This window comes from Rhipicephalus microplus, chromosome 3 (assembly GCF_043290135.1).
Source record: "Rhipicephalus microplus isolate Deutch F79 chromosome 3, USDA_Rmic, whole genome shotgun sequence".
NCBI classification, from domain to species: domain Eukaryota; kingdom Metazoa; phylum Arthropoda; class Arachnida; order Ixodida; family Ixodidae; genus Rhipicephalus; species Rhipicephalus microplus.
Window position 1 is genome coordinate 210651015 of NC_134702.1, and position 26511 is coordinate 210677525.

The 26511-nt window shown below is 47.5% G+C and overlaps 48 non-coding genes across 48 annotated transcripts; all 48 read left to right on the forward strand.

Moving 5' to 3' along the window:
- Positions 1-34: 34 nt before the first annotated feature.
- On the forward strand, positions 35-107 carry TRNAM-CAU (transfer RNA methionine (anticodon CAU)). Its single transcript has one exon. It is a non-coding gene; the product is annotated as a tRNA-Met (tRNA).
- Positions 108-745: 638 nt separating this feature from the next.
- TRNAM-CAU (transfer RNA methionine (anticodon CAU)) lies at positions 746-818 on the forward strand. The gene has a single exon. It is a non-coding gene; the product is annotated as a tRNA-Met (tRNA).
- A 636-nt stretch (positions 819-1454) lies between these two features.
- Positions 1455-1527, forward strand: TRNAM-CAU (transfer RNA methionine (anticodon CAU)). The gene has a single exon. It is a non-coding gene; the product is annotated as a tRNA-Met (tRNA).
- A 637-nt stretch (positions 1528-2164) lies between these two features.
- Positions 2165-2237, forward strand: TRNAM-CAU (transfer RNA methionine (anticodon CAU)). The gene has a single exon. It is a non-coding gene; the product is annotated as a tRNA-Met (tRNA).
- Positions 2238-2657: 420 nt separating this feature from the next.
- Positions 2658-2730, forward strand: TRNAM-CAU (transfer RNA methionine (anticodon CAU)). Its single transcript has one exon. It is a non-coding gene; the product is annotated as a tRNA-Met (tRNA).
- Positions 2731-2894: 164 nt separating this feature from the next.
- Positions 2895-2967, forward strand: TRNAM-CAU (transfer RNA methionine (anticodon CAU)). Its single transcript has one exon. It is a non-coding gene; the product is annotated as a tRNA-Met (tRNA).
- Positions 2968-3604: 637 nt separating this feature from the next.
- On the forward strand, positions 3605-3677 carry TRNAM-CAU (transfer RNA methionine (anticodon CAU)). Its single transcript has one exon. It is a non-coding gene; the product is annotated as a tRNA-Met (tRNA).
- A 401-nt stretch (positions 3678-4078) lies between these two features.
- Positions 4079-4151, forward strand: TRNAM-CAU (transfer RNA methionine (anticodon CAU)). The gene has a single exon. It is a non-coding gene; the product is annotated as a tRNA-Met (tRNA).
- Positions 4152-4788: 637 nt separating this feature from the next.
- Positions 4789-4861, forward strand: TRNAM-CAU (transfer RNA methionine (anticodon CAU)). The gene has a single exon. It is a non-coding gene; the product is annotated as a tRNA-Met (tRNA).
- Positions 4862-5025: 164 nt separating this feature from the next.
- TRNAM-CAU (transfer RNA methionine (anticodon CAU)) lies at positions 5026-5098 on the forward strand. Its single transcript has one exon. It is a non-coding gene; the product is annotated as a tRNA-Met (tRNA).
- A 637-nt stretch (positions 5099-5735) lies between these two features.
- Positions 5736-5808, forward strand: TRNAM-CAU (transfer RNA methionine (anticodon CAU)). The gene has a single exon. It is a non-coding gene; the product is annotated as a tRNA-Met (tRNA).
- Positions 5809-6446: 638 nt separating this feature from the next.
- TRNAM-CAU (transfer RNA methionine (anticodon CAU)) lies at positions 6447-6519 on the forward strand. Its single transcript has one exon. It is a non-coding gene; the product is annotated as a tRNA-Met (tRNA).
- Positions 6520-6682: 163 nt separating this feature from the next.
- On the forward strand, positions 6683-6755 carry TRNAM-CAU (transfer RNA methionine (anticodon CAU)). The gene has a single exon. It is a non-coding gene; the product is annotated as a tRNA-Met (tRNA).
- Positions 6756-6918: 163 nt separating this feature from the next.
- TRNAM-CAU (transfer RNA methionine (anticodon CAU)) lies at positions 6919-6991 on the forward strand. Its single transcript has one exon. It is a non-coding gene; the product is annotated as a tRNA-Met (tRNA).
- Positions 6992-7628: 637 nt separating this feature from the next.
- On the forward strand, positions 7629-7701 carry TRNAM-CAU (transfer RNA methionine (anticodon CAU)). Its single transcript has one exon. It is a non-coding gene; the product is annotated as a tRNA-Met (tRNA).
- Positions 7702-7864: 163 nt separating this feature from the next.
- TRNAM-CAU (transfer RNA methionine (anticodon CAU)) lies at positions 7865-7937 on the forward strand. The gene has a single exon. It is a non-coding gene; the product is annotated as a tRNA-Met (tRNA).
- A 164-nt stretch (positions 7938-8101) lies between these two features.
- On the forward strand, positions 8102-8174 carry TRNAM-CAU (transfer RNA methionine (anticodon CAU)). The gene has a single exon. It is a non-coding gene; the product is annotated as a tRNA-Met (tRNA).
- A 638-nt stretch (positions 8175-8812) lies between these two features.
- Positions 8813-8885, forward strand: TRNAM-CAU (transfer RNA methionine (anticodon CAU)). The gene has a single exon. It is a non-coding gene; the product is annotated as a tRNA-Met (tRNA).
- A 400-nt stretch (positions 8886-9285) lies between these two features.
- On the forward strand, positions 9286-9358 carry TRNAM-CAU (transfer RNA methionine (anticodon CAU)). Its single transcript has one exon. It is a non-coding gene; the product is annotated as a tRNA-Met (tRNA).
- A 164-nt stretch (positions 9359-9522) lies between these two features.
- TRNAM-CAU (transfer RNA methionine (anticodon CAU)) lies at positions 9523-9595 on the forward strand. The gene has a single exon. It is a non-coding gene; the product is annotated as a tRNA-Met (tRNA).
- A 164-nt stretch (positions 9596-9759) lies between these two features.
- On the forward strand, positions 9760-9832 carry TRNAM-CAU (transfer RNA methionine (anticodon CAU)). Its single transcript has one exon. It is a non-coding gene; the product is annotated as a tRNA-Met (tRNA).
- A 401-nt stretch (positions 9833-10233) lies between these two features.
- TRNAM-CAU (transfer RNA methionine (anticodon CAU)) lies at positions 10234-10306 on the forward strand. Its single transcript has one exon. It is a non-coding gene; the product is annotated as a tRNA-Met (tRNA).
- A 401-nt stretch (positions 10307-10707) lies between these two features.
- TRNAM-CAU (transfer RNA methionine (anticodon CAU)) lies at positions 10708-10780 on the forward strand. The gene has a single exon. It is a non-coding gene; the product is annotated as a tRNA-Met (tRNA).
- A 1587-nt stretch (positions 10781-12367) lies between these two features.
- Positions 12368-12440, forward strand: TRNAM-CAU (transfer RNA methionine (anticodon CAU)). The gene has a single exon. It is a non-coding gene; the product is annotated as a tRNA-Met (tRNA).
- Positions 12441-13312: 872 nt separating this feature from the next.
- On the forward strand, positions 13313-13385 carry TRNAM-CAU (transfer RNA methionine (anticodon CAU)). The gene has a single exon. It is a non-coding gene; the product is annotated as a tRNA-Met (tRNA).
- Positions 13386-13786: 401 nt separating this feature from the next.
- On the forward strand, positions 13787-13859 carry TRNAM-CAU (transfer RNA methionine (anticodon CAU)). Its single transcript has one exon. It is a non-coding gene; the product is annotated as a tRNA-Met (tRNA).
- Positions 13860-14260: 401 nt separating this feature from the next.
- On the forward strand, positions 14261-14333 carry TRNAM-CAU (transfer RNA methionine (anticodon CAU)). The gene has a single exon. It is a non-coding gene; the product is annotated as a tRNA-Met (tRNA).
- Positions 14334-14732: 399 nt separating this feature from the next.
- On the forward strand, positions 14733-14805 carry TRNAM-CAU (transfer RNA methionine (anticodon CAU)). The gene has a single exon. It is a non-coding gene; the product is annotated as a tRNA-Met (tRNA).
- An 874-nt stretch (positions 14806-15679) lies between these two features.
- On the forward strand, positions 15680-15752 carry TRNAM-CAU (transfer RNA methionine (anticodon CAU)). The gene has a single exon. It is a non-coding gene; the product is annotated as a tRNA-Met (tRNA).
- Positions 15753-15916: 164 nt separating this feature from the next.
- Positions 15917-15989, forward strand: TRNAM-CAU (transfer RNA methionine (anticodon CAU)). The gene has a single exon. It is a non-coding gene; the product is annotated as a tRNA-Met (tRNA).
- A 191-nt stretch (positions 15990-16180) lies between these two features.
- On the forward strand, positions 16181-16253 carry TRNAM-CAU (transfer RNA methionine (anticodon CAU)). The gene has a single exon. It is a non-coding gene; the product is annotated as a tRNA-Met (tRNA).
- Positions 16254-16417: 164 nt separating this feature from the next.
- On the forward strand, positions 16418-16490 carry TRNAM-CAU (transfer RNA methionine (anticodon CAU)). The gene has a single exon. It is a non-coding gene; the product is annotated as a tRNA-Met (tRNA).
- Positions 16491-17832: 1342 nt separating this feature from the next.
- On the forward strand, positions 17833-17905 carry TRNAM-CAU (transfer RNA methionine (anticodon CAU)). Its single transcript has one exon. It is a non-coding gene; the product is annotated as a tRNA-Met (tRNA).
- A 163-nt stretch (positions 17906-18068) lies between these two features.
- Positions 18069-18141, forward strand: TRNAM-CAU (transfer RNA methionine (anticodon CAU)). The gene has a single exon. It is a non-coding gene; the product is annotated as a tRNA-Met (tRNA).
- A 164-nt stretch (positions 18142-18305) lies between these two features.
- Positions 18306-18378, forward strand: TRNAM-CAU (transfer RNA methionine (anticodon CAU)). The gene has a single exon. It is a non-coding gene; the product is annotated as a tRNA-Met (tRNA).
- Positions 18379-19014: 636 nt separating this feature from the next.
- TRNAM-CAU (transfer RNA methionine (anticodon CAU)) lies at positions 19015-19087 on the forward strand. The gene has a single exon. It is a non-coding gene; the product is annotated as a tRNA-Met (tRNA).
- A 401-nt stretch (positions 19088-19488) lies between these two features.
- TRNAM-CAU (transfer RNA methionine (anticodon CAU)) lies at positions 19489-19561 on the forward strand. Its single transcript has one exon. It is a non-coding gene; the product is annotated as a tRNA-Met (tRNA).
- A 164-nt stretch (positions 19562-19725) lies between these two features.
- TRNAM-CAU (transfer RNA methionine (anticodon CAU)) lies at positions 19726-19798 on the forward strand. The gene has a single exon. It is a non-coding gene; the product is annotated as a tRNA-Met (tRNA).
- A 1340-nt stretch (positions 19799-21138) lies between these two features.
- Positions 21139-21211, forward strand: TRNAM-CAU (transfer RNA methionine (anticodon CAU)). Its single transcript has one exon. It is a non-coding gene; the product is annotated as a tRNA-Met (tRNA).
- Positions 21212-21610: 399 nt separating this feature from the next.
- TRNAM-CAU (transfer RNA methionine (anticodon CAU)) lies at positions 21611-21683 on the forward strand. Its single transcript has one exon. It is a non-coding gene; the product is annotated as a tRNA-Met (tRNA).
- Positions 21684-21847: 164 nt separating this feature from the next.
- TRNAM-CAU (transfer RNA methionine (anticodon CAU)) lies at positions 21848-21920 on the forward strand. Its single transcript has one exon. It is a non-coding gene; the product is annotated as a tRNA-Met (tRNA).
- A 401-nt stretch (positions 21921-22321) lies between these two features.
- TRNAM-CAU (transfer RNA methionine (anticodon CAU)) lies at positions 22322-22394 on the forward strand. The gene has a single exon. It is a non-coding gene; the product is annotated as a tRNA-Met (tRNA).
- A 164-nt stretch (positions 22395-22558) lies between these two features.
- TRNAM-CAU (transfer RNA methionine (anticodon CAU)) lies at positions 22559-22631 on the forward strand. Its single transcript has one exon. It is a non-coding gene; the product is annotated as a tRNA-Met (tRNA).
- Positions 22632-23032: 401 nt separating this feature from the next.
- Positions 23033-23105, forward strand: TRNAM-CAU (transfer RNA methionine (anticodon CAU)). The gene has a single exon. It is a non-coding gene; the product is annotated as a tRNA-Met (tRNA).
- Positions 23106-23269: 164 nt separating this feature from the next.
- Positions 23270-23342, forward strand: TRNAM-CAU (transfer RNA methionine (anticodon CAU)). The gene has a single exon. It is a non-coding gene; the product is annotated as a tRNA-Met (tRNA).
- Positions 23343-23770: 428 nt separating this feature from the next.
- Positions 23771-23843, forward strand: TRNAM-CAU (transfer RNA methionine (anticodon CAU)). Its single transcript has one exon. It is a non-coding gene; the product is annotated as a tRNA-Met (tRNA).
- Positions 23844-25421: 1578 nt separating this feature from the next.
- Positions 25422-25494, forward strand: TRNAM-CAU (transfer RNA methionine (anticodon CAU)). Its single transcript has one exon. It is a non-coding gene; the product is annotated as a tRNA-Met (tRNA).
- A 163-nt stretch (positions 25495-25657) lies between these two features.
- Positions 25658-25731, forward strand: TRNAM-CAU (transfer RNA methionine (anticodon CAU)). Its single transcript has one exon. It is a non-coding gene; the product is annotated as a tRNA-Met (tRNA).
- Positions 25732-26511: the final 780 nt, after the last annotated feature.

Sequence of the window (26511 nt, forward strand, 5' to 3'; positions counted from 1 at the left end):
TGATACCGGTTGTGTTTCCCAGAGACGCCTGTTCGCCTCGGTAGCGCAGTAGGCAGCGCGTCAGTCTCATAATCTGAAGGTCGTGAGTTCAATCCTCACCCGGGGCAAATTTGTTGCAGATTTTTTGTTTGCTCATGAGAGTTTAATTAGGTCGTGAGGGGTGCACTGTCTTGAGCAGTAATGAATGACAGTTGTTCGGTTTTCTTATTTTTTCAACCTTTAATTTGTGGGAACTAATGATACCGGTTGCGTTTCCCAGTGACCCCTGTCCGTGTCGGTAGCGCAGTAGGCAGCGCGTCAGTCTCGTAATCTGAAGGTCGTGAGTTCAATCCTCTCCCGGGGCAAAGGCGGTGAATATGTTTTGTTTGCTTATGAGAGTTTAATTAGGTCGTGAAGGGGCCGCTGTCTGGAGCAGTAATGAATGACTATTGCTGAGTTTTCTTACTTTTTCGACCTTTAACTTGTGGGAACTATTGATACCGGTTGTGTTTCCCAGTGACACCAGTCCACCTCGGTAGCGCAGTAGGCGGCGCGTCAGTCTCATAATCTCAAGGTCGTGAGTTCAATCCACACCCGGGGCAAAGGCGGTGCAGAATTATTGTTTGCCTATGAGAGTTTAATTAGGTCGTGAGGGGTGCGCTGTTACGAGCAGTAACGAATGACTGTTGCTGAATTTTCTTACCTCTTCGACCTTTAACGTGTGGGAACTATTGATACCGGTTGTGTTTCCCAGTGACACCTGTCCGCCTCGGTAGCGCAGTAGGCAGCGCGTCAGTCTCATAATCTGAAGGTCGTGAGTTCAATCCTCACCCGGGGCAAAGGTGGTGCAGTTCTTTGTTTGCTTATGAGAGTTTAATTAGGTCGTGAGGGGTGCGCTGTCTGAAGCAGTAATGAATGACTGTTGCTGAGTTTTCTTACTTTTTCGAACTTTAACTTGTGGGAACTATTGATACCTGTTGTGTTTTGCAGTGACACCTGTCCGCCTCGGTAGCGCAGTAGGCAGCACGTCAGGCTCATAATCTGAAGGTCGTGAGTTCAAACCTCACCCGGGCCAAAGGCGGTGCAGTTTTTTTGTTTGCTTATGAGAGTTTAATTAGGTCTTGAGGGGTGCGCTGTCTGGAGCAGTAATGAATGACTGTTGCTGAGTTTTCTTACTTTTTCGACCTTTAACTTGAGGGAACTATTGATACCGGTTGTGTTTCCCAGTGACACCAGTCCACCTCGGTAGCGCAGTAGGCGGCGCGTCAGTCTCATAATCTCAAGGTCGTGAGTTCAATCCACACCCGGGGCAAAGGCGGTGCAGAATTTTGTTTGCCTATGAGAGTTTAATTAGGTCGTGAGGGGTGCGCTGTCAGGAGCAGTAATGAATGACAGTTGCTCGGTTTTCTTATTTTTTCAACCTTTAATTTGTGGGAACTAATGATACCGGTTGCGTTTCCCAGTGACCCCAGTCTGCCTCGGTAGCGCAGTAGGCAGCGCGTCAGTCTCATATTCTGAAGGTCGTGAGTTCAATCCTCACCCGGGGCAATGTCGATGCAGTTTTTTGTTTGCTTATGAGAGTTTAATTAGGTCTTGAGGGGTGCGCTGTCTGGAGCAGTAATGAATGACTGTTGCTGAGTTTTCTTACTTTTTCGACCTTTAACTTGAGGGAACTATTGATACCGGTTGTGTTTTCCAGTGACACCTGTCCGCCTCGGTAGCGCAGTAGGCAGCGCGTCAGTCTCATAATCTGAATGTCGTGAGTTCAATACACACCCAGGTTAAAGGCGGTACACATTTTTTGTTTGCTTATGAGAGTTTAATTAGGTCGTGAGGGGTGCACTGTCTTGAGCAGTAATGAATGACAGTTGTTCGGTTTTCTTATTTTTTCAACCTTTTATTTGTGGGAACTAATGATACCGGTTGCGTTTCCCAGTGACCCCAGTCTGCCTCGGTAGCGCAGTAGGCAGCGCGTCAGTCTCGTAATCTGAAGGTCGTGAGTTCCATCCTCACCCGGAGCAAAGGCGGTGTAGTTGTTGTGTTTGCTTATGAGAGTTTAATTAGGTCGTGAAGGGTGCGCTGTCTGGAGCAGTAATGAATGACTGTTGCCGAGTTTTCTTACTTTTTCGACCTTTAACTTGAGGGAACTATTGATACCTGTTGTGTTTCCCAGTGACACCTGTCCGCCTCGGTAGCGCAGTAGGCAGCGCGTCAGTCTCATAATCTGAAGGTCGTGAGTTCAATTCTCACTCGGGCCAAAGGCGGTGCAGTTTTTTGTTTGCTTATGAGAGTTTAATTAGGTCGTGAGGACTGCGCTGTCAGGAGCAGTAATGAATGACAGTTGCTCGGTTTTCTTAATTTTGCAATTTTTAACTTGTGGGAACTATTGATACCGGTTGTGTTTCTCAGAGACACCTGTCCGCCTCGGAAGCGCAGTAGGCAGCGCGTCAGTCTCATAATCTGAAGGTCGTGAGTTCAATACACACCCAGGGTAAAGGCGGTACACATTTTTTGTTTGCTTATGAGAGTTTTTGTTTGCTTATGAGAGTTTAATTAGGTCGTGAGGGGTGCACTGTCTGGAGCAGTAATAAATGACTGTTGCTCGGTTTTCTTACTGTTTCAATTTTTAACTTGTGGAAACTATTGATACCGGTTGTGTTTCCGAGTGACCCCTGTCCGCCTCGGTAGCGCAGTAGGCAGCGTGTCAGTCTCATAATCTGAAGGTCGTGAGTTCAATCCCCACCCGGGGTAAAGGCGGTGCAGTTTTGTTGTTTGCTTATGAGAGTTTAATTAGGTCGTGAGGGGTGCGCTGTCTGGAGCAGTAATGATTGACTGTTGCTGAGTTTTCTTACTTTTTCGACCTTTAACTTGTGGGAACTATTGATACCGGTTGTGCTTCCCAGTCACACCTGTCCGCCTCGGTAGTGCAGTAGGCAGCGCGCCAGTCTCATAATCTGAAGGTCGTGAGTTCAATCCTCACCCGGGGCAAAGGCGGTGCAGATTTTTTTGTTTGCTCGAGAGTTTAATTAGGTCGGGAGGGGTGCACTGTGTGGAGCAGTAATGAATGACTGTTGCCCAGTTTTCTTATTTTTTCGACCTTTAATTTGTGGAAACGAATGATACCGGTTGCGTTTTGCAGTGACTCCTGTCCGCCTCGGTAGCGTAGTAGGCAGCGCGTCAGTCTCATAATCTGAAGGTCGTGAGTTCCATCCTTACCCGGGGCAAAGGCGGTGTAGTTGTTTTGTTTGCTTATGAGAGTTTAATTAGGTCGTGAAGGGTGCGCTGTCTGGAGCAGTAGTGAATGACTGTTGCCGAGTTTTTTCATTTTTTCGACCTTTAACTTGTGGGAACTATTGATACCGGTTGTGTTTCCCAGTGACACCAGTCCGCCTCGGTAGCGCAGTAGGCGGCGCTTCAGTCTCATAATCTGAAGGTCGTGAGTTCAATCCACACCCGGGGCAAAGGCGGTGCAGATTTTTTGTTTGCCTATGAGAGTTTAATTAGGTTGTGAGGGGTGCGCTGTCCTGAGCAGTAATGAATGACTGTTGCTGAGTTTTCTTACTTTTTCGACCTTTAACATGTGGGAACTATTGATGCCGGTTGTGTTTCCCAGTGACGCCTGTTCGCCTCGGTAGCGCAGTAGGCAGCGCGTCAGTCTCATAATCTGAAGGTCGTGAGTTCAATCCTCACCCGGGGCAAATTTCTTGCAGATTTTTTGTTTGCTCATGAGAGTTTAATTAGGTCGTGAGGGGTGCACTGTCTTGAGCAGTAATGAATGACAGTTGTTCGGTTTTTTTATTTTTTCAACCTTTACTTTGTGGGAACTAATGATACCGGTTGCGTTTCCCAGTGACCCCTGTCCGCGTCGGTAGCTCAGTAGGCAGCGCGTCAGTCTCGTAATCTGAAGGTCGTGAGTTCAATACTCTCTCGGGGCAAAGGCGGTGAATATGTTTTGTTTGCTTATGAGAGTTTAATTAGGTCGTGAGGGGTGCACTGTCTGGAGAAGTAATGAATGACTGTTGCTCGGTTTTCTTATTTTTTCAACCTTTAATTTGTGGGAACTAATGATACCGGTTGCGTTTCCCAGTGACCCCAGTCTGCCTCGGTAGCGCAGTAGGCAGCGCGTCAGTCTCATATTCTGAAGGTCGTGAGTTCAATCCTCACCTGGAGCAAAGGCGGTGAAGTTTTTTTGTTTGTTTATGAGAGTTTAATTAGGTCGTGAAGGGTGCGCTGTCTGGAGCAGTAATGAATGACTGTTGCCGAGTTTTCTTACTTTTTCGACCTTTAACTTGAGGGAACTATTGATACCTGTTGTGTTTCCCAGTGACACCTGTCCGCCTCGGTAGCGCAGTAGGCAGCGCGTCATTCTCATAATCTGAAGGTCGTGAGTTCAATTCTCACCCGGGCCAAAGGCGGTGCAGTTTTTTGTTTACTTATGAGAGTTTAATTAGGTCGTGAGGAGTGCGCTGTCAGGAGCAGTAATGAATGGCAGTTGCTCGGTTTTCTTAATTTTGCAATTTTTAACTTGTGGGAACTATTGATACCGGTTGTGTTTCCCAGAGACACCTGTCCGCCTCGGAAGCGCAGTAGGCAGCGCGTCAGTCTCATAATCTGAAGGTCGTGAGTTCAATACACACCCAGGGTAAAGGCGGTACACATTTTTTGTTTGCTTATGAGAGTTTAATTAGGTCGTGAGGGGTGCGCTGTCTGGAGCAGTAATAAATGACTGTTGCTCGGTTTTCTTACTGTTTCAATTTTTAACTTGTGGAAACTATTGATACCGGTTGTGTTTCCGAGTGACCCCTGTCCGCCTCGGTAGCGCAGTAGGCAGCGTGTCAGTCTCATAATCTGAAGGTCGTGAGTTCAATCCCCACCCGGGGTAAAGGCGGTGCAGTTTTGTTGTTTGCTTATGAGAGTTTAATTTGGTCGTGAGGGGTGCGCTGTCTGGAGCAGTAATGATTGACTGTTGCTGAGTTTTCTTACTTTTTCGACCTTTAACTTGTGGGAACTATTGATACCGGTTGTGCTTCCCAGTCACACCTGTCCGCCTCGGTAGTGCAGTAGGCAGCGCGTCAGTCTCATAATCTGAAGGTCGTGAGTTCAATCCTCACCCGGGGCAAAGGCGGTGCAGATTTTTTGTTTGCTCATGAGAGTTTAATTAGGTCGGGAGGGGTGTACTGTCTGGAGCAGTAATGAATGACTGTTGCCCGGTTTTCTTATTTTTTCGACCTTTAATTTGTGGAAACAAATGATACCGGTTGCGTTTCGCAGTGACCCCTGTCCGCCTCGGTAGCGCAGTAGGCAGCGCGTCAGTCTCATAATCTGAAGGTCGTGAGTTCCATCCTCACCCGGGGAAAAGGCGGTGTAGTTGTTTTGTTTGCTTATGAGAGATTAATTAGGTCGTGAAGGGTGCGCTGTCTGGAGCAGTAATGAATGACTGTTGCTGAGTTTTCTTACTTTTTCGACCTTTAACTTGTGGGAACTATTGATACCGGTTGTGTTTCCCAGTGACACCAGTCCGCATCGGTAGCGCAGTAGGCGGTGCGTCAGTCTCATAATCTCAAGGTCGTGAGTTCAATCCACACCCGGGGCAAAGGCGGTGCAGAATTTTTGTTCGCCCATGAGAATTTAATTAGGTCGTGAGGGGTGCGCTGTTTAGAGCAGTAACGAATGACTGTTGCTGAATTTTCTTACTTTTCGACCTTTAACGTGTGGGAACTATTGATACCGGTTGTGTTTCCCAGTGACACCTGTCCGCCTCGGTAGCGCAGTATGCAGCGCGTCAGTCTCATAATCTGAAGGTCGTGAGTTCAATCCTCACCCGGGGCAAAGGCGGTGAAGTTTTTTGTTTGCTTATGAGAGTTTAATTAGGTCGTGAGGGGTGCACTGTCTGGAGCAGTAATGAATGACTGTTGCTCGGTTTTCTTACTTTTTCGACCTTTAACGTGTGGGAACTAATGATACCGGTTGCGTTTCCCAGTGACCCCTGTCCGCCTCGGTAGTGCAAAGGCAGCACGTCCGTCTCATAATCTGAAGGTCGTGAGTTCAACCCCCACCCGGGGCAAAGGTGTTGCAGATTTTTTTGTTTTCCTATGAGAGATTTTTTGGGTCGTGAGGGGTGCGCTGTCTGGAGCAGTAATGAATGACTGTTGCTCGGTTTTCTTACTTTTTAGACCTATCGTTTGTGGGAACTAAAGATACAGGTTGCGTTTCCCAGTGACCCCTGTCTGCCTCGGAAGCGCACTAGGCAGCGCGTCAGTCTCATAATCTGAAGGTCGTGAGTTCAATCCTCACCCGGGGCAACTTTGGTACAGATTTTTTGTTTGCTCATGAGAGTTTAATTAGGTCGTGAGGGGTGCACTGTCTGGAGCAGTAATAAATGCCTGTTGCTCAGTTTTCTTACTTTTTCTACCTTTATTTTTGTGGGAACTAATGATACCGGTTGCGTTTACCAGGGACTCCTGTATGCCTCGGTGGCGCAGTAGGCAGCGCGTCAGTCTCATAATCTGAAGGTCGTGAGTTCAATCCTCTCCCGGGGCAAAGGCGGTGAATATGTTTTGTTTCTTATGAGAGTTTAATTAGGTCGTGAGGGGTACACTGTCTGGAGATGTAATGAATGACTGTTGCTCGGTTTTCCTACTTGTTCGACCTTTAACTTGTGGGAACTAATGATACCGGTTGCGTTTCGCAGTGACCCCTGTCCGCCTCGGTAGCGCAGAAGCAAGCGCGTCAGTCTCATAATCTGAAGGTCGTGAGTTCAATCCTCACCCGGGGCAAAGGCGGTGCAGATTTTTTGTTTGTTTATGAGAGTTTAATTAGGTCGTGAGGGGTGCGCTGTTTAGAGCAGTAACGAATGACTGTTGCTGAATTTTCTTACTTTTCGACCTTTAACGTGTGGGAACTAATGATACCGGTTGCGTTTCGCAGTGACCCCTGTCCGCCTCGGTAGCGCAGAAGCAAGCGCGTCAGTCTCATAATCTGAAGGTCGTGAGTTCAATCCTCACCCGGGGCAAAGGCGGTGAAGTTTTTTGTTTGCTTATGAGAGTTTAATTAGGTCGTGAGGGGTGCGCTGTTTAGAGCAGTAACGAATGACTGTTGCTGAATTTTCTTACTTTTCGACCTTTAACGTGTGGGAACTAATGATACCGGTTGCGTTTCCCAGTGACCCCTGTCCGCCTCGGTAGTGCAAAGGCAGCACGTCCGTCTCATAATCTGAAGGTCGTGAGTTCAACCCCCACCCGGGGCAAAGGTGTTGCAGATTTTTTTGTTTTCCTATGAGAGATTTTTTGGGTCGTGAGGGGTGCGCTGTCTGGAGCAGTAATGAATGACTGTTGCTCGGTTTTCTTACTTTTTAGACCTATCGTTTGTGGGAACTAAAGATACAGGTTGCGTTTCCCAGTGACCCCTGTCTGCCTCGGAAGCGCACTAGGCAGCGCGTCAGTCTCATAATCTGAAGGTCGTGAGTTCAATCCTCACCCGGGGCAACTTTGGTACAGATTTTTTGTTTGCTCATGAGAGTTTAATTAGGTCGTGAGGGGTGCACTGTCTGGAGCAGTAATAAATGCCTGTTGCTCAGTTTTCTTACTTTTTCTACCTTTATTTTTGTGGGAACTAATGATACCGGTTGCGTTTACCAGGGACTCCTGTATGCCTCGGTGGCGCAGTAGGCAGCGCGTCAGTCTCATAATCTGAAGGTCGTGAGTTCAATCCTCTCCCGGGGCAAAGGCGGTGAATATGTTTTGTTTCTTATGAGAGTTTAATTAGGTCGTGAGGGGTACACTGTCTGGAGATGTAATGAATGACTGTTGCTCGGTTTTCCTACTTGTTCGACCTTTAACTTGTGGGAACTAATGATACCGGTTGCGTTTCGCAGTGACCCCTGTCCGCCTCGGTAGCGCAGAAGCAAGCGCGTCAGTCTCATAATCTGAAGGTCGTGAGTTCAATCCTCACCCGGGGCAAAGGCGGTGCAGATTTTTTGTTTGCTCATGAGAGTTTAATTAGGTCGGGAGGGGTGCACTGTCTGGAGCAGTAATGAATGACTGTTGCTGAGTTTTCTTACTTTTTCGACCTTTAACATGTGGGAACTATTGATACCGGTTGTGTTTCCCAGTGACGCCTGTTCGCCTCGGTAGCGCAGTAGGCAGCGCGTCAGTCTCATAATCTGAAGGTCGTGAGTTCAATCCTCACCCGGGGCAAATTTCTTGCAGATTTTTTGTTTGCTCATGAGAGTTTAATTAGGTCGTGAGGGGTGCACTGTCTTGAGCAGTAATGAATGACAGTTGTTCGGTTTTCTTATTTTTTCAACCTTTTATTTGTGGGAACTAATGATACCGGTTGCGTTTCCCAGTGACCCCTGTCCGCGTCGGTAGCTCAGTAGGCAGCGCGTCAGTCTCGTAATCTGAAGGTCATGAGTTCAATCCTCTCCCGGGGCAAAGGCGGTGAATATGTTTTGTTTGCTTATGAGAGTTTAATTAGGTCGTGAGGGGTGCACTGTCTGGAGAAGTAATGAATGACTGTTGCTCGGTTTTCTTATTTTTTCAACCTTTAATTTGTGGGAACTAATGATACCGGTTGCGTTTCCCAGTGACCCCAGTCTGCCCTTGTAGCGCAGTAGGCAGCGCGTCAGTCTCATATTCTGAAGGTCGTGAGTTCAATCCTCACCCGGAGCAAAGGCGGTGAAGTTTTTTTGTTTGTTCATGAGAGTTTAACTAGGTCGTGAAGGGTGCGCTGTCTGGAGCAGTAATGAATGACTGTTGCCGAGTTTTCTTACTTTTTCGACCTTTAACTTGAGGGAACTATTGATACCTGTTGTGTTTCCCAGAGACACCTGTCCGCCTCGGTAGCGCAGTAGGCAGCGCGTCAGTCTCATAATCTGAAGGTCGTGAGTTCAATTCTCACCCGGGCCAAAGGCGGTGCAGTTTTTTGTTTGCCTATGAGAGTTTAATTAGGTCTTGAGGAGTGCGCTGTCAGGAGCAGTAATGAATGGCAGTTGCTCGGTTTTCTTAATTTTGCAATTTTTAACTTGTGGGAACTATTGATACCGGTTGTGTTTCCCAGAGACACCTGTCCGCCTCGGAAGCGCAGTAGGCAGCGCGTCAGTCTCATAATCTGAAGGTCGTGAGTTCAATACACACCCAGGGTAAAGGCGGTACACATTTTTTGTTTGCTTATGAGAGTTTAATTAGGTCGTGAGGGGTGCGCTGTCTGGAGCAGTAATAAGTGACTGTTGCTCGGTTTTCTTACTGTTTCAATTTTTAACTTGTGGAAACTATTGATACCGGTTGTGTTTCCGAGTGACCCCTGTCCGCCTCGGTAGCGCAGTAGGCAGCGTGTCAGTCTCATAATCTGAAGGTCGTGAGTTCAATCCCCACCCGGGGTAAAGGTGGTGCAGTTTTGTTGTTTGCTTATGAGAGTTTAATTAGGTCGTGAGGGGTGCGCTGTCTGGAGCAGTAATGATTGACTGTTGCTGAGTTTTCTTACTTTTTCGACCTTTAACTTGTGGGAACTATTGATACCGGTTGTGCTTCCCAGTCACACCTGTCCGCCTCGGTAGTGCAGTAGGCAGCGCGTCAGTCTCATATTCTGAAGGTCGTGAGTTCAATCCTCACCCGGGGCAAAGGCGGTGCAGATTTTTTGTTTGCTCATGAGAGTTTAATTAGGTCGGGAGGGGTGCACTGTCTGGAGCAGTAATGAATGACTGTTGCCCAGTTTTCTTATTTTTTCGACCTTTAATTTGTGGAAACGAATGATACCGGTTGCGTTTCGCAGTGACCCCTGTCCGCCTCGGTAGCGCAGTAGGCAGCGCGTCAGTCTCATAATCTGAAGGTCGTGAGTTCCATCCTCACCCGGGGCAAAGGCGGTGTAGTTGTTTTGTTTGCTTATGAGAGTTTAATTAGGTCGTGAAGGGTGCGCTGTCTGGAGCAGTAATGAATGACTGTTGCTGAGTTTTTTTATTTTTTCGACCTTTAACTTGTGAAAACTATTGATACCGGTGGTGTTTCCCAGTGACACCAGTCCGCCTCGGTAGCGCAGTAGGCGGCGCTTCAGTCTCATAATCTGAAGGTCGTGAGTTCAATCCACACCCGGGGCAAAGGCGGTGCAGATTTTTTGTTTGCCTATGAGAGTTTAATTAGGTTGTGAGGGGTGCGCTGTCCTGAGCAGTAATGAATGACTGTTGCTGAGTTTTCTTACTTTTTCGACCTTTAACATGTGGGAACTATTGATACCGGTTGTGTTTCCCAGTGACGCCTGTTCGCCTCGGTAGCGCAGTAGGCAGCGCGTCAGTCTCATAATCTGAAGGTCGTGAGTTCAATCTTCACCCGGGGCAAATTTCTTGCAGATTTTTTGTTTGCTCATGAGAGTTTATTTAGGTCGTGAGGGGTGCACTGTCTTGAGCAGTAATGAATGACAGTTGTTCGGTTTTCTTATTTTTTCAACCTTTAATTTGTGGGAACTAATGATACCGGTTGCGTTTCCCAGTGACCCCTGTCGGCGTCGGTAGCGCAGTAGGCAGCGCGTCAGTCTCGTAATCTGAAGGTCGTGAGTTCAATCCTCTCCCGGGGCAAAGGCGGTGAATATGTTTTGTTTGCTTATGAGAGATTATTTAGGTCGTGAGGGGTGCACTGTCTGGAGAAGTAATGAATGACTGTTGCTCGGTTTTCCTACTTTTTCGACCTTTAATTTGTGGGAACTAATGATACCGGTTGCGTTTCGCAGTGACCCCTGTCCGCCTCGGTAGCGCAGTAGGCAGCGCGTCAGTCTCATAATCTGAAGGTCGTGAGTTCCATCCTCACCCGGGGCAAAGGCGGTGTAGTTGGTTTCTTTGCTTATGAGAGTTTAATTAGGTCGTGAAGGGTGTGCTGGCTGGAGCAGTAATGAATGACTGTTGCTGAGTTTTCTTACTTTTTCGACCTTTAACTTGTGGGAACTATTGATACCGGTTGTGTTTCCCAGTGACACCAGTCCGCCTCGGTAGCGCAGTAGGCGGTGCTTCAGTCTCATAATCTCAAGGTCGTGAGTTCAATCCACACCCGGGGCAAAGGCGGTGCAGAATTTTTGTTCGCCCATGAGAATTTAATTAGGTCGTGAGGGGTGCGCTGTCTGGAGCAGTAATGAATGACTGTTGCTCGGTTTTCTTACTTTTTCGACCTATAGTTTGTGGGAACTAATGATACCGGTTGCGTTTCCCAGTGACCCCTGTCTGCCTCGGAAGCGCACTAGGCAGCGCGTCAGTCTCATAATCTGAAGGTCGTGAGTTCAATCCTCACACAGGGCAACTTTGGTACAGATTTTTTGTTTGCTCATGAGAGTTTAATTAGGTCGTGAGGGGTGCACTGTCTGGAGCAGTAATAAATGACTGTTGCTCAGTTTTCTTACTTTTTCTACCTTTATTTTTGTGGGAACTAATGATACCGGTTGCGTTTGCCAGGGACTCCTGTATGCCTCGGTGGCGCAGTAGGCAGCGCGTCAGTCTCATAATCTGAAGGTCGTGAGTTCAATCATCACCCGGGCCAAAGGCGGTGCAGATTTTTTGTTTGCTTATGAGAGTTTAATTAGGTTGTGAGGGGTGCACTGTGTGGAGCAGTAATGAATGACTGTTGCTGAGTTTTCTTACTTTTTCGACCTTTAACACTTGGGAACAATTGATACCGGTTGTGTTTCCCAGTGACACCAGTCCGCCTCGGTAGCACAGTAGGCGGCGCTTCAGTCTCATAATCTGAAGGTCGTGAGTTCAATTCACACCCGGGGCAAAGGCGGTGCAGATTTTTTGTTTGCCTATAGGAGTTTAATTAGGTCGTGAGGGGTGCGCTGTCCTGAGCAGTAATAAATGACTGTTGCTGAGTTTTCTTACTTTTTCGACCTTTAACATGTGGGAACTATTGATACCGGTTGTGTTTCCCAGTGACGCCTGTTCGCCTCGGTAGCGCAGTAGGCAGGGCGTCAGTCTCATAATCTTAAGGTCGTGAGTTCAACACTCACCCGGGGCAAATTTGTTGCACATTTTTTGTTTGCTCATGAAAGTTTAATTAGGTCGTGAGGGGTGCACTGTCTGGAGCAGTTATAAATGACTGTTGCTCAGTTTTCTTACTTTTTCCACCTTTAATTTGTGGGAACTAATGATACCGGATGCGTTTCTCAGTGACCCCTGTCCGCGTCTGTAGCGCAGTAGGAAGCGCGTCAGTCTCGTAATCTGGAGGTCGTGAGTTCAATCCTCTCCCGGGGCAAAGGCGGTGAATATGTTTTGTTTGCTTATGAGAGTTTAATTAGGTCGTGAGGGGTACACTGTCTGGAGAAGTAATGAATGACTGTTGCTCGGTTTTCCTACTTGTTCGACCTTCAATTTGTGGGAACTAATGATACCGGTTGCGTTTCGCAGTGACCCCTGTCCGCCTCGGTAGCGCAGTAGGCAGCGCATCAGTCTCATAATCTGAAGGTCGTGAGTTCCATCCTCACCCGGGGCAAAGGCGGTGTAATTGGTTTCTTTGCTTCTGAGAGTTTAATTAGGTCGTGAAGGGGCCGCTGTCTGGAGCAGTAATGAATGACTGTTGCTGAGATTTCTTACTTTTTCGACCTTTAACTTGTGGGAACTATTGATACCGGTTGTGTGTCCCAGTGACACCAGTCCGCCTCGGTAGCGCAGTAGGCGGCGCGTCAGTCTCATAATCTCAAGGTCGTGAGTTCAATCAACATCCGGGGCAAAGGCGGTGCAGAATTTTCGTTTGCCTAAAGAGTTTAATTAGGCCGTGAGGGGTGCGCTGTTTGGAGCAGTAACGAATGACTGTTGCTGAATTTTCTTACTTTTTCGACCTTTAACGTGTGGGAACTATTGATACTGGTTGTGTTTCCCAGTGACACCTGTCCGCCTCGGTAGCGCAGTAGGCAGCGCGTCAGTCTCATAATCTGAAAGTCGTGAGTCAAACCTCACCCGGGGCAAAGGCGGTAAAGTTTTTTGTTTGCTTATGAGAGTTTAATTAGGTCGTAAGGGGTGCACTGTCTGGAGCAGTAATGAATGACTGTTGCTCGGTTTTCTTACTTTTTCGACCTTTAATTTGTGGGAACTAATGATACCGGTTGCGTTTCCCAGTGACCCCTGTCTGCCTCGGAAGCGCACTAGGCAGCGCGTCAGTCTCATAATCTGAAGGTCGTGAGTTCAATCCTAACCCGGGGCAAAGGCGGTGCAGATTTTTTGTTTGCTTATGAGAGTTCAATTAGGTCGTGAGGGGTGCACTGTGTGGAGCAGTAATGAATTACTGTTGCTCGGTTTTCTTACTTTTTCGACCTTTAATTTGTGGGAACTAATGATACCGGTTGCGTTTCGCAGTGACCCCTGTCCGCCTCGGTAGCGCAGTAGGCAGCGCGTCAGTCTCATAATCTGAAGGTCGTGAGTTCCATCCTCACCCGGGGCAAAGGCGGTGTAGTTGTTTTGTTTGCTTATGAGAGTTTAATTAGGTCGTGAAGGGTGCGCTGTCTGGTGTAGTAATGAATGACTGTTGCCAAGTTTTCTTACTTTTTCGACCTTTAACTTGTGGGAACTATTGATACCGGTTGTGTTTCCCAGTGACACCAGTCCGCCTCGGTAGCGCAGTAGGCGGCGCTTCAGTCTCATAATCTGAAGGTCGTGAGTTCAATTCACACCCGGGGCAAAGGCGGTGCAGATTTTTTGTTTGCCTATAAGAGTTTAATTAGGTCGTGAGGGGTGCGCTGTCCTGAGGAGTAATAAATGACTGTTGCTGAGTTTTCTTACTTTTTCGACCTTTAACATGTGGGAACTATTGATACCGGTTGTGTTTCCCAGTGACGCCTGTTCGCCTCGGTAGCGCAGTAGGCAGCGCGTCAGTCTCATAATCTGAAGGTCGTGAGTTCAACACTCACCCGGGGCAAATTTGTTGCACATTTTTTGTTTGCTCATGAAAGTTTAATTAGGTCGTGAGGGGTGCACTGTCTGGAGCAGTAATAAATGACTGTTGCTCAGTTTTCTTACTTTTTCCACCTTTAATTTGTGGGAACTAATGATACCGGTTGCGTTTCCAAGTGACCCCTGTCCGCGTCGGTAGCGCAGTAGGAAGCGCGTCATTCTCGTAATCTGGAGGTCGTGAGTTCAATCCTCTCCCGGGGCAAAGGCGGTGAATATGTTTTGTTTGCTTATGAGAGTTTAATTAGGTCGTGAGGGGTACACTGTCTGGAGAAGTAATGAATGACTGTTGCTCGGTTTTCCTACTTGTTCGACCTTTAACGTGTGGGAACTATTGATACTGGTTGTGTTTCCCAGTGACACCTGTCCGCCTCGGTAGCGCAGTAGGCAGCGCGTCAGTCTCATAATCTGAAGATCGTGAGTTCAATCCTCACCCGGGGCAAAGGTGGTGCAGTTCTTTGTTTGCTTATGAGAGTTTAATTAGGTCGTGAGGGGTGCGCTGTCTGAAGCAGTAATGAATGACTGTTGCTGAGTTTTCTTACTTTTTCGACCTTTAACTTTAGGGAACTATTGATACCGGTTGTGTTTCCCAGTGACACCTGTCCGCCTCGGTAGCGCAGTAGGCAGCGCGTCATTCTCATAATCTGAAGGTCGTGAGTTCAATTCTCACCCAGGCCAATGGTGGTGCAGTTTTTTGTTTGCTTATGAGAGTTTAATTAGGTCGTGAGGAGTGCGCTGTCAGGAGCAGTAATGAATGACAGTTGCTCAGTTTTCTTATTTTTTCATCCTTTAATTTGTGGGAACTAATGATACCGGTTGCGTTTCCCAGTGACCCCAGTCTGCCTCGGTAGCGCAGCAGGCAGCGCGTCAGTCTCATATTCTGAAGGTCGTGAGTTCAATCCTCACCCGGGGCAAAAGCGGCGAAGTTTTTTTGTTTGTTTATGAGAGTTTAATTAGGTGTTGAAGGGTGCGCTGTCTGGAGCAGTAATGAATGACTGTTGCCGAGTTTTCTTACTTTTTCGACCTTTAACTTGAGGGAACTATTGATACCTGTTCTGTTTCCCAGTGACACCTGTCCGCCTCGGTAGCGCAGTAGGCAGCGCGTCAGTTTCATAATTTGAAGGTCGTGAGTTCAATTCTCACCCGGGCCAAAGGCGGTGCAGTTTTTTGTTTGCTTATTAGAGTTTAATTAGGTCGTGAGGAGTGCGCTGTCAGGAGCAGTAATGAATGACAGTTGCTCGGTTTTCTTAATTTTTCAATTTTTAACTTGTGGGAACTATTGATACCGGTTGTGTTTCCCAGAGACACCTGTCCGCCTCGGTAGTGCAGTAGGCAGCGCGTCAGTCTCATAATCTGAAGGTCGTGAGTTCAATCCTAAGGCGGGCCAATGTCGATGCAGTTTTTTTGTTTGCTTATGAGAGTTTAATTAGGTCTTGAGGGGTGCGCTGTCTGGAGCAGTAATGAATGACTGTTGCTGAGTTTTCTTACTTTTTCGACCTTTAACTTGAGGGAACTATTGATACCAGTTGTGTTTCCCAGTGACACCTGTCCGCCTCAGTAGCGCAGTAGGCAGCGCGTCAGTCTCATAATCTGAAGGTCGTGAGTTCAATACACACCCAGGGTAAAGGCGGTACACATTTTTTGTTTGCTTATGAGAGTTTAATTAGGTCGTGAGGGGTGCGCTGTCTTGAGCAGTAATAAATGACTGTTGCTCGGTTTTCTTACTGTTTCAATTTTTAACTTGTGGAAACTATTGATACCGGTTGTGTTTCCCAGTGACCCCTGTCCGCCTCGGTAGCGCAGTAGGCAGCGTGTCAGTCTCATAATCTGAAGGTCGTGAGTTCAATCCCCACCCGGGGTAAAGGCGGTGCCGTTTTGTTGTTTGCTTATGAGAGTTTAATTAGGTCGTGATGGGTGCGATGTCTGGAGCAGTGATGATTGACTGTTGCTGAGTTTTCTTACTTTTTCGACCTTTAACTTGTGGGAACTATTGATACCGGTTGTGTTTCCCAGTCACACCTGTCCGCCTCGGTAGTGCAGTAGGCAGCGCGTCAGTCTCATAATCTGAAGGTCGTGAGTTCAATCCTCTCCCGGGGCAAAGGCGGTGAATATGTTTTGTTTGCTTATGAGAGTTTAATTAGGTCGTGAGGGGTGCACTGTCTGGAGAAGTAATGAATGACTGTTGCTCGGTTTTCCTACTTTTTCGACCTTTAATTTGTGGGAACTAATGATACCGGTTGTGTTTCCCAGTGACACCTGTCCGCCTCGGTAGCGCAGTGACCCCTGTCCGCCTCGGTAGCGCAGTAGGCAGCGCGTCAGTCTCATAAGCTGAAGGTCGTGAGTTCAATACTCACACGGGGCAAACTTGTTGCAGATTTTTTGTTTGCTCATGAGAGTTTAATTAGGTCGTGAGGGGTGCACTGTCTTGAGCAGTAATGAATGACAGTTGTTCGGTTTTCTTATTTTTTCAACCTTTAATTTGTGGGAACTAATGATACCGGTTGCGTTTCCCAGTGACCCCTGTCCGCCTCGGTAGCGCAGTAGGCAGCGCGTCAGTCTCATAATTTGAAGGTCGTGAGTTCCATCCTCACCCGGGGCAAAGGCGGTGTAGTTGGTTTCTTTGCTTATGAGAGTTTAATTAGTTCGTGAAGGGTGCGCTGTCTGGAGCAGTAATGAATGACTGTTGCTGAGTTTTCTTACTTTTTCGACCTTTAACTTGTGGGCACTATTGATACCGGATGTGTTTCCCAGTGACACCAGTCCGCCTCGTTAGCGCAGTAGGCGGTGCGTCAGTCTCATAATCTCAAGGTCGTGAGTTCAATCCACACCCGGGGCAAAGGCGGTGCAGAATTTTTGTTTGCCTATGAGAGTTTAATTAGGTCGTGAGGGGTGCGCTGTTTGGAGCAGTAACGAATGACTGTTGCTGAATTTTCTTACTTTTTCGACCTCTAACGTGTGGGAACTATTGATACCGGTTGTGTTTCCAGTGACACCTGTCCGCCTCGGTAGCGCAGTATGCAGCGCGTCAGTCTCATAATCTGAAGGTCGTCAGTTCAATCCTCACCCGGGGCAAAGGCGGTGGAGTTTTTTGTTTGCTTATGAGCGTTTAATTAGGTCGTGAGGGGTGCGCTGTCTGGAGCAGTAATGAATGACTGTTGGTGAGTTTTCTTATTTTTTAATTTTTAACTTGTGGGAACTATTGATACCGGTTGTGTTTCCCAGTGACACCTGTCCGCCTCGGTAGCGCACTGGCAGCGCGTCAGTCTCATAATCTGAAGGTCGTGAGGTCAAACCTATCCCAGGGCAAAGGCGGTAAAGTTTTTTGTTTGCTTATGAGAGTTTAATTAGGTCATGAGGGGTGCGCTGTCTGGAGCAGTAATGACTGACTGTTGCTCGGTTTTCTTACTTTTTCGACCTTTAATTTGTGGGAACTAATGATACCGGTTGCGTTTCCCAGTGACCCCTGTCCGCCTCGGTAGTGCAAAGGCAGCACGTCTGTCTCATAATGTGAAGGTCGTGAGTTCAATCCCCACCCGGGGTGAAGGCGGTGCCGTTTTGTTGTTTGCTTATGAGAGTTTAATTAGGTCGTGAGGGGTGCGCTGTCTGGAGCAGTAATGATTGACTGTTGCTGAGTTTTCTTATTTTTTCGACCTTTAACTTGTGGGAACTATTGATACCGGTTGTGTTTCCTAGTGACACCTGTCCGCCTCGGTAGCGCAGTATGCAGTGCGTCAGTCTCATAATCTGAAGGTCGTGAGTTCAATCCTCACCCGGGGCAAAGGCGGCGAAGATTTTTGTTTGCTAATGAGAGTTTAATTAGGTCGTGAGGGGTGCGCTGTCTGGAGCAGTAATGAATGACTGTTGGTGAGTTTTCTTACTTTTTCAATTTTTAACTTGTGGGAACGATTGATACCGGTTGTGTTTCCCAGTGACACCTGTCCGCCTCGGTAGCGCAGTAGGCAGCGCGTCAGTCTCATAATCTGAAGATCGTGAGTTCAATCCTCACCCGGGGCAAACGTGGTGCAGTTCTTTGTTTGCTCTTGATTGTTTAATTAGGTCGTGAGGGGTGCGCTGTCTGAAGCAGTAATGAATGACTGTTGCTGAGTTTTCTTACTTTTTCGACCTTTAACTTGTGGGAACTATTGATACCTGTTGTGTTTTCCAGTGACACCTGTCCGCCTCGGTAGCGCAGTAGGCAGCGCGTCAGTCTCATATTCTGAAGGTCGTGAGTTCAATCCTCACCCGGGGCAAAGGCGGCGAAGTTTTTTTGTTTGTTTATGAGAGTTTAATTAGGTGTTGAAGGGTGCGCTGTCTGGAGCAGTAATGAATGACTGTTGCCGAGTTTTCTTACTTTTTCGACCTTTAACTTGAGGGAACTATTGATACCTGTTGTGTTTCCCAGTGACACCTGTCCGCCTCGGTAGCGCAGTAGGCAGCGCGTCAGTTTCATAATCTGAAGGTCGTGAGTTCAATTCTCACCCGGGCCAAAGGCGGTGCAGTTTTTGTTTGCTTATTAGAGTTTAATTAGGTCGTGAGGAGTGCGCTGTCAGGAGCAGTAATGAATGACAGTTGCTCGGTTTTCTTAATTTTTCAATTTTTAACTTGTGGGAACTATTGATACCGGTTGTGTTTCCCAGAGACACCTGTTCGCCTCGGTAGTGCAGTAGGCAGCGCGTCAGTCTCATAATCTGAAGGTCGTGAGTTCAATCCTAAGGCGGGCCAATGTCGATGCAGTTTTTTTGTTTGCTTATGAGAGTTTAATTAGGTCTTGAGGGGTGCGCTGTCTGGAGCAGTAATGAATGACTGTTGCTGAGTTTTCTTACTTTTTCGACCTTTAACTTGAGGGAACTATTGATACCGGTTGTGTTTCCCAGTGACACCTGTCCGCCTCGGTAGCGCAGTAGGCGGTGCGTCAGTCTCATAATCTGAAGGTCGTGAGTTCAATACACACCCAGGGTAAAGGCGGTACACATTTTTTGTTTGCTTATGAGAGTTTAATTAGGTCGTGAGGGGTGCGCTGTCTTGAGCAGTAATAAATGACTGTTGCTCGGTTTTCTTACTGTTTCAATTTTTAACTTGTGGAAACTATTGATACCGGTTGTATTTCCCAGTGACCCATGTCCGCCTCGGTAGCGCAGTAGGCAGCGCATCAGTCTCATAATCTGAAGGTCGTGAGTTCAATCCCCACCCGGGGTAAAGGCGGTGCCGTTTTGTTGTTTGCTTATGAGAGTTTAATTAGGTCGTGAGGGGTGCGCTGTCTGGAGCATTAATGATTGACTGTTGCTGAGTTTTCTTACTTTTTCGACCTTTAACTTGTGGGAACTATTGATAGCGGTTGTGTTTCCCAGTCACACCTGTCCGCCTCGGTAGTGCAGTAGGCAGCGCGTCAGTCTCATAATCTGAAGGTCGTGAGTTCAATCCTTTCCCGAGGCAAAGGCGGTGAATATGTTTTGTTTGCTTATGAGAGTTTAATTAGGTCGTGAGGGGTGCACTGTCTGGAGAAGTAATGAATGACTGTTGCTCGGTTTTCCTACTTTTTCGACCTTTAATTTGTGGGAACTAATGATACCGGTTGCGCTTCGCAGTGAGCCCTGTCCGCCTCGGTAGCGCAGTAGGCAGCGCGTCAGTCTCATATGCTGAAGGTCGTGAGTTCAATCCTCACACGGGGCAAATTTGTTGCAGATTTTTTGTTTGCTCATGAGAGTTTAATTAGGTCGTGAGGGGTGCACTGTCTTGAGCAGCAATGAATGACAGTTGTTCGGTTTTCTTATTTTTTCAACCTCTAATTTGTGGGAACTAATGATACCGGTTGCGTTTCCCAGTGACCCCTGTCCGCCTCGGTAGCGCAGTAGGCAGCGCGTCAGTCTCATAATTTGAAGGTCGTGAGTTCCATCCTCACCCGGGGCAAAGGCGGTGTAGTTGGTTTTTTTGCTTATGAGAGTTTAATTAGGTCGTGAAGGGTGCGCTGTCTGGAGCAGTAATGAATGACTGTTGCTGAGTTTTCTTACTTTTTCGACCTTTAACTTGTGGGAACTATTGATACCGGATGTGTTTCCCAGTGACACCAGTCCGCCTCGGTAGCGCAGTAGGCGGTGCGTCAGTCTCATAATCTCAAGGTCGTGAGTTCAATCCACACCCGGGGCAAAGGCGGTGCAGAATTTTTGTTTGCCTATGAGAGTTTAATTAGGTCGTGAGGGGTGCGCTGTTTGGAGCAGTAACGAATGACTGTTTCTGAATTTTCTTACTTTTTCGACCTCTAACGTGTGGGAACTATTGATACCGGTTGTGTTTCCCAGTGACACCTGTCCGCCTCGGTAGCGCAGTATGCAGCGCGTCAGTCTCATAATCTGAAGGTCGTCAGTTCAATCCTCACCCGGGGCAAAGGCGGTGAAGTTTGTTGTTTGCCTATGAGAGTTTAATTAGGTCGTGGGGGGTGCGCTGTCTGGAGCAGTAATGAATGACTGTTGGTGAGTTTTCTTATTTTTTAATTTTTAACTTGTGGGAACTATTGATACCGGTTGTGTTTCCAGTGACACCTGTCCGCCTCGGTAGCGCAGTATGCAGCGCGTCAGTCTCATAATCTGAAGGTCGTCAGTTCAATCCTCACCCGGGGCAAAGGCGGTGGAGTTTTTTGTTTGCTTATGAGCGTTTAATTAGGTCGTGAGGGGTGCGCTGTCTGGAGCAGTAATGAATGACTGTTGGTGAGTTTTCTTATTTTTTAATTTTTAACTTGTGGGAACTATTGATACCGGTTGTGTTTCCCAGTGACACCTGTCCGCCTCGGTAGCGCACTGGCAGCGCGTCAGTCTCATAATCTGAAGGTCGTGAGGTCAAACCTGACCCAGGGCAAAGGCGGTAAAGTTTTTTGTTTGCTTATGAGAGTTTAATTAGGTCGTGAGGGGTGCGCTGTCTGGAGCAGTAATGACTGACTGTTGCTCGGTTTTCTTACTTTTTCGACCTTTAATTTGTGGGAACTAATGATACCGGTTGCGTTTCCCAGTGACCCCTGTCCGCCTCGGTAGTGCAAAGGCAGCACGTCTGTCTCATAATGTGAAGGTCGTGAGTTCAATCCTCACCCGGGGCAAAGGCGGCGAAGATTTTTGTTTGCTAATGAGAGTTTAATTAGGTCGTGAGGGGTGCGCTGTCTGGAGCAGTAATGAATGACTGTTGGTGAGTTTTCTTACTTTTTCAATTTTTAACTTGAGGGAACTATTGATACCTGTTCTGTTTCCCAGTGACACCTGTCCGCCTCGGTAGCGCAGTAGGCAGCGCGTCAGTTTCATAATCTGAGGGTCGTGAGTTCAATTCTCACCCGGGCCAAAGGCGGTGCAGTTTTTTGTTTGCTTATTAGAGTTTAATTAGGTCGTGAGGAGTGCGCTGTCAGGAGCAGTAATGAATGACAGTTGCTCGGTTTTCTTAATTTTTCAATTTTGAACTTGTGGGAACTATTGATACCGGTTGTGTTTCCCAGAGACACCTGTCCGCCTCGGTAGTGCAGTAGGCAGCGCGTCAGTCTCATAATCTGAAGGTCGTGAGTTCAATCCTAAGGCGGGCCAATGTCGATGCAGTTTTTTTGTTTGCTTATGAGAGTTTAATTAGGTCTTGAGGGGTGCGCTGTCTGGAGCAGTAATGAATGACTGTTGCTGAGTTTTCTTACTTTTTCGACCTTTAACATGTGGAACTATTGATACCGGTTGTGTTTCCCAGTGACGCCTGTTCGCCTCGGTAGCGCAGTAGGCAGCGCGTCAGTCTCATAATCTGAAGGTCGTGAGTTCAACACTCACCCGGGGCAAATTTGTTGCACATTTTTTGTTTGCTCATGAAAGTTTAATTAGGTCGTGAGGGGTGCACTGTCTGGAGCAGTAATAAATGACTGTTGCTCAGTTTTCTTACTTTTTCCACCTTTAATTTGTGGGAACTAATGATACCGGTTGCGTTTCGCAGTGACCCCTGTCCGCCTCGGTAGCGCAGTAGGCAGCGCGTCAGTCTCATAATCTGAAGGTCGTGAGTTCCATCCTCACCCGGGGCAAAGGCGGTGTAGTTGTTTTGTTTGCTTATGAGAGTTTAATTAGGTCGTGAAGGGTGCGCTGTCTGGTGTAGTAATGAATGACTGTTGCTGAGTTTTCTTACTTTTTCGACCTTTAACTTGTGGGAACTATTGATACCGGTTGTGTTTCCCAGTGACACCAGTCCGCCTCGGTAGCGCAGTAGGCGGCGCTTCAGTCTCATAATCTGAAGGTCGTGAGTTCAATTCACACCCGGGGCAAAGGCGGTGCAGATTTTTTGTTTGCCTATAAGAGTTTAATTAGGTCGTGAGGGGTGCGCTGTCCTGAGCAGTAATAAATGACTGTTGCTGAGTTTTCTTACTTTTTCGACCTTTAACATGTGGGAACTATTGATACCGGTTGTGTTTCCCAGTGACGCCTGTTCGCCTCGGTAGCGCAGTAGGCAGCGCGTCAGTCTCATAATCTGAAGGTCGTGAGTTCAACACTCACCCGGGGCAAATTTGTTGCACATTTTTTGTTTGCTCATGAAAGTTTAATTAGGTCGTGAGGGGTGCACTGTCTGGAGCAGTAATAAATGACTGTTGCTCAGTTTTCTTACTTTTTCCACCTTTAATTTGTGGGAACCAATGATACCTGTTGCGTTTCGCAGTGACCCCTGTCCGCCTCGGTAGCGCAGTAGGCAGCGCGTCAGTCTCATAATCTGAAGGTCGTGAGTTCCATCCTCACCCGGGGCAAAGGCGGTGTAGTTGTTTTGTTTGCTTATGAGAGTTTAATTAGGTCGTGAAGGGTGCGCTGTCTGGTGTAGTAATGAATGACTGTTGCTGAGTTTTCTTACTTTTTCGACCTTTAACTTGTGGGAACTATTGATACCGGTTGTGTTTCCCAGTGACACCAGTCCGCCTCAGTAGCGCAGTAGGCGGCGCGTCAGTCTCATAATCTCAAGGTCGTGAGTTCAATCCACATCCGGGGCAAAGGCGGTGCAGAATTTTTGTTTGCCTATGAAAGTTTAATTAGGTCGTGAGGGGTGCGCTGTTTGGAGCAGTAACGAATGACTGTTGCTGAATTTTCTTACTTTTTCGACCTTTAACGTGTGGGAACTATTGATACTGGTTGTGTTTCCCAGTGACACCTGTCCGCCTCGTTAGCGCAGTAGGCAGCGCGTCAGTCTCATAATCTGAAGATCGTGAGTTCAATCCTCACCCGGGGCAAAGGCGGCGAAGTATTTTTGTTTGTTTATGAGAGTTTAATTAGGTGTTGAAGGGTGCGCTGTCTGGAGCAGTAATGAATGACTGTTGCCGAGTTTTCTTACTTTTTCGACCTTTAACTTGAGGGAACTATTGATACCGGTTGTGTTTCCCAGTGACCCCTGTCCGCCTCGGTAGCGCAGTAGGCAGCGTGTCAGTCTCATAATCTGAAGGTCGTGAGTTCAATCCCCACCCGGGGTAAAGGCGGTGCCGTTTTGTTGTTTGCTTATGAGAGTTTAATTAGGTCGTGATGGGTGCGATGTCTGGAGCAGTGATGATTGACTGTTGCTGAGTTTTCTTACTTTTTCGACCTTTAACTTGTGGGAACTATTGATACCGGTTGTGTTTCCCAGTCACACCTGTCCGCCTCGGTAGTGCAGTAGGCAGCGCGTCAGTCTCATAATCTGAAGGTCGTGAGTTCAATCCATTCCCGGGGCAAAGGCGGTGAATATGTTTTGTTTGCTTATGAGAGTTTAATTAGGTCGTGAGGGGTGCACTGTCTGGAGAAGTAATGAATGACTGTTGCTCGGTTTTCCTACTTTTTCGACCTTTAATTTGTGGGAACTAATGATACCGGTTGTGTTTCCCAGTGACACCTGTCCGCCTCGGTAGCGCAGTGACCCCTGTCCGCCTCGGTAGCGCAGTAGGCAGCGCGTCAGTCTCATAAGCTGAAGGTCGTGAGTTCAATACTCACACGGGGCAAACTTGTTGCAGATTTTTTGTTTGCTCATGAGAGTTTAATTAGGTCGTGAGGGGTGCACTGTCTTGAGCAGTAATGAATGACAGTTGTTCGGTTTTCTTATTTTTTCAACCTTTAATTTGTGGGAACTAATGATACCGGTTGCGTTTCCCAGTGACCCCTGTCCGCCTCGGTAGCGCAGTAGGCAGCGCGTCAGTCTCATAATTTGAAGGTCGTGAGTTCCATCCTCACCCGTGGCAAAGGCGGTGTAGTTGGTTTCTTTGCTTATGAGAGTTTAATTAGTTCGTGAAGGGTGCGCTGTCTGGAGCAGTAATGAATGACTGTTGCTGAGTTTTCTTACTTTTTCGACCTTTAACTTGTGGGCACTATTGATACCGGATGTGTTTCCCAGTGACACCAGTCCGCCTCGTTAGCGCAGTAGGCGGTGCGTCAGTCTCATAATCTCAAGGTCGTGAGTTCAATCCACACCCGGGGCAAAGGCGGTGCAGAATTTTTGTTTGCCTATGAGAGTTTAATTAGGTCGTGAGGGGTGCGCTGTTTGGAGCAGTAACGAATGACTGTTGCTGAATTTTCTTACTTTTTCGACCTCTAACGTGTGGGAACTATTGATACCGGTTGTGTTTCCAGTGACACCTGTCCGCCTCGGTAGCGCAGTATGCAGCGCGTCAGTCTCATAATCTGAAGGTCGTCAGTTCAATCCTCACCCGGGGCAAAGGCGGTGGAGTTTTTTGTTTGCTTATGAGCGTTTAATTAGGTCGTGAGGGGTGCGCTGTCTGGAGCAGTAATGAATGACTGTTGGTGAGTTTTCTTATTTTTTAATTTTTAACTTGTGGGAACTATTGATACCGGTTGTGTTTCCCAGTGACACCTGTCCGCCTCGGTAGCGCACTGGCAGCGCGTCAGTCTCATAATCTGAAGGTCGTGAGGTCAAACCTATCCCAGGGCAAAGGCGGTGGAGTTTTTTGTTTGCTTATGAGCGTTTAATTAGGTCGTGAGGGGTGCGCTGTCTGGAGCAGTAATGAATGACTGTTGGTGAGTTTTCTTATTTTTTAATTTTTAACTTGTGGGAACTATTGATACCTGTTGTGTTTTCCAGTGACACCTGTCCGCCTCGGTAGCGCAGTAGGCAGCGCGTCAGGCTCATAATGTGAAGGTCGTGAGTTCAATCCTCTCCCGGGCCAAAGGCGGTGCCGTTTTTTGTTTGCTTATGAGAGTTTAATTAGGTCTTGAGGGGTGCGCTGTCTGGAGCAGTAATGAATGACTGTTACTGAGTTTTCTTTCTTTTTCGACCTTTAACTTTAGGGAACTATTGATACCGGTTGTGTTTCCCAGTGACACCTGTCCGCCTCGGTAGCGCAGTAGGCAGCGCGTCATTCTCATAATCTGAAGGTCGTGAGTTCAATTCTCACCCAGGCCAATGGTGGTGCAGTTTTTTGTTTGCTTATGAGAGTTTAATTAGGTCGTGAGGAGTGCGCTGTCAGGAGCAGAAATGAATGACAGTTGCTCAGTTTTCTTATTTTTTCATCCTTTAATTTGTGGGAACTAATGATACCGGTTGCGTTTCCCAGTGACCCCAGTCTGCCTCGGTAGCGCAGCAGGCAGCGCGTCAGTCTCATATTCTGAAGGTCGTGAGTTCAATCCTCACCCGGGGCAAAAGCGGCGAAGTTTTTTTGTTTGTTTATGAGAGTTTAATTAGGTGTTGAAGGGTGCGCTGTCTGGAGCAGTAATGAATGACTATTGCCGAGTTTTCTTACTTTTTCGACCTTTAACTTGAGGGAACTATTGATACCTGTTGTGTTTCCCAGTGACGCCTGTCCGCCTCGGTAGCGCAGTAGGCAGCGCGTCAGTTTCATAATCTGAAGGTCGTGAGTTCAATTCTCACCCGGGCGAAAGGCGGTGCAGTTTTTTGTTTGCTTATTAGAGTTTAATTAGGTCGTGAGGAGTGCGCTGTCAGGAGCAGTAATGAATGACAGTTGCTCGGTTTTCTTAATTTTTCAATTTTTAACTTGTGGAAACTATTGATACCGGTTGTGTTTCCCAGAGACACCTGTCCGCCTTGGTAGTGCAGTAGGCAGCGCGTCAGTCTCATAATCTGAAGGTCGTGAGTTCAATCCTAAGGCGGGCCAATGTCGATGCAGTTTTTTTGTTTGCTTATGAGAGTTTAATTAGGTCTTGAGGGGTGCGCTGTCTGGAGCAGTAATGAATGACTGTTGCTGAGTTTTCTTACTTTTTCGACCTTTAACTTGAGGGAACTATTGATGCCGGTTGTGTTTCCCAGTGACACCTGTCCGCCTCGGTAGCGCAATAGGCAGCGCGTCAGTCTCATAATCTGAAGGTCGTGAGTTCAATACACAGCCAGAGTATAGGCGGTACACATTTTTTGTTTGCTTATGAGAGTTTAATTAGGTCGTGAGGGGTGCGCTGTCTTGAGCAGTAATAAATGACTGTTGCTCGGTTTTCTTACTGTTTCAATTTTTAACTTGTGGAAACTATTGATACCGGTTGTGTTTCCCAGTGACCCCTGTCCGCCTCGGTAGCGCAGTAGGCAGCGCGTCAGTCTCATAACCTGAAGGTCGTGAGTTCAATCTTCACCCGGGGCAAAGGCGGTGCAGTTCTTTGTTTGCTTATGAGAGTTTAATTAGGTCGTGAGGGGTGCGCTGTCTGAAGCAG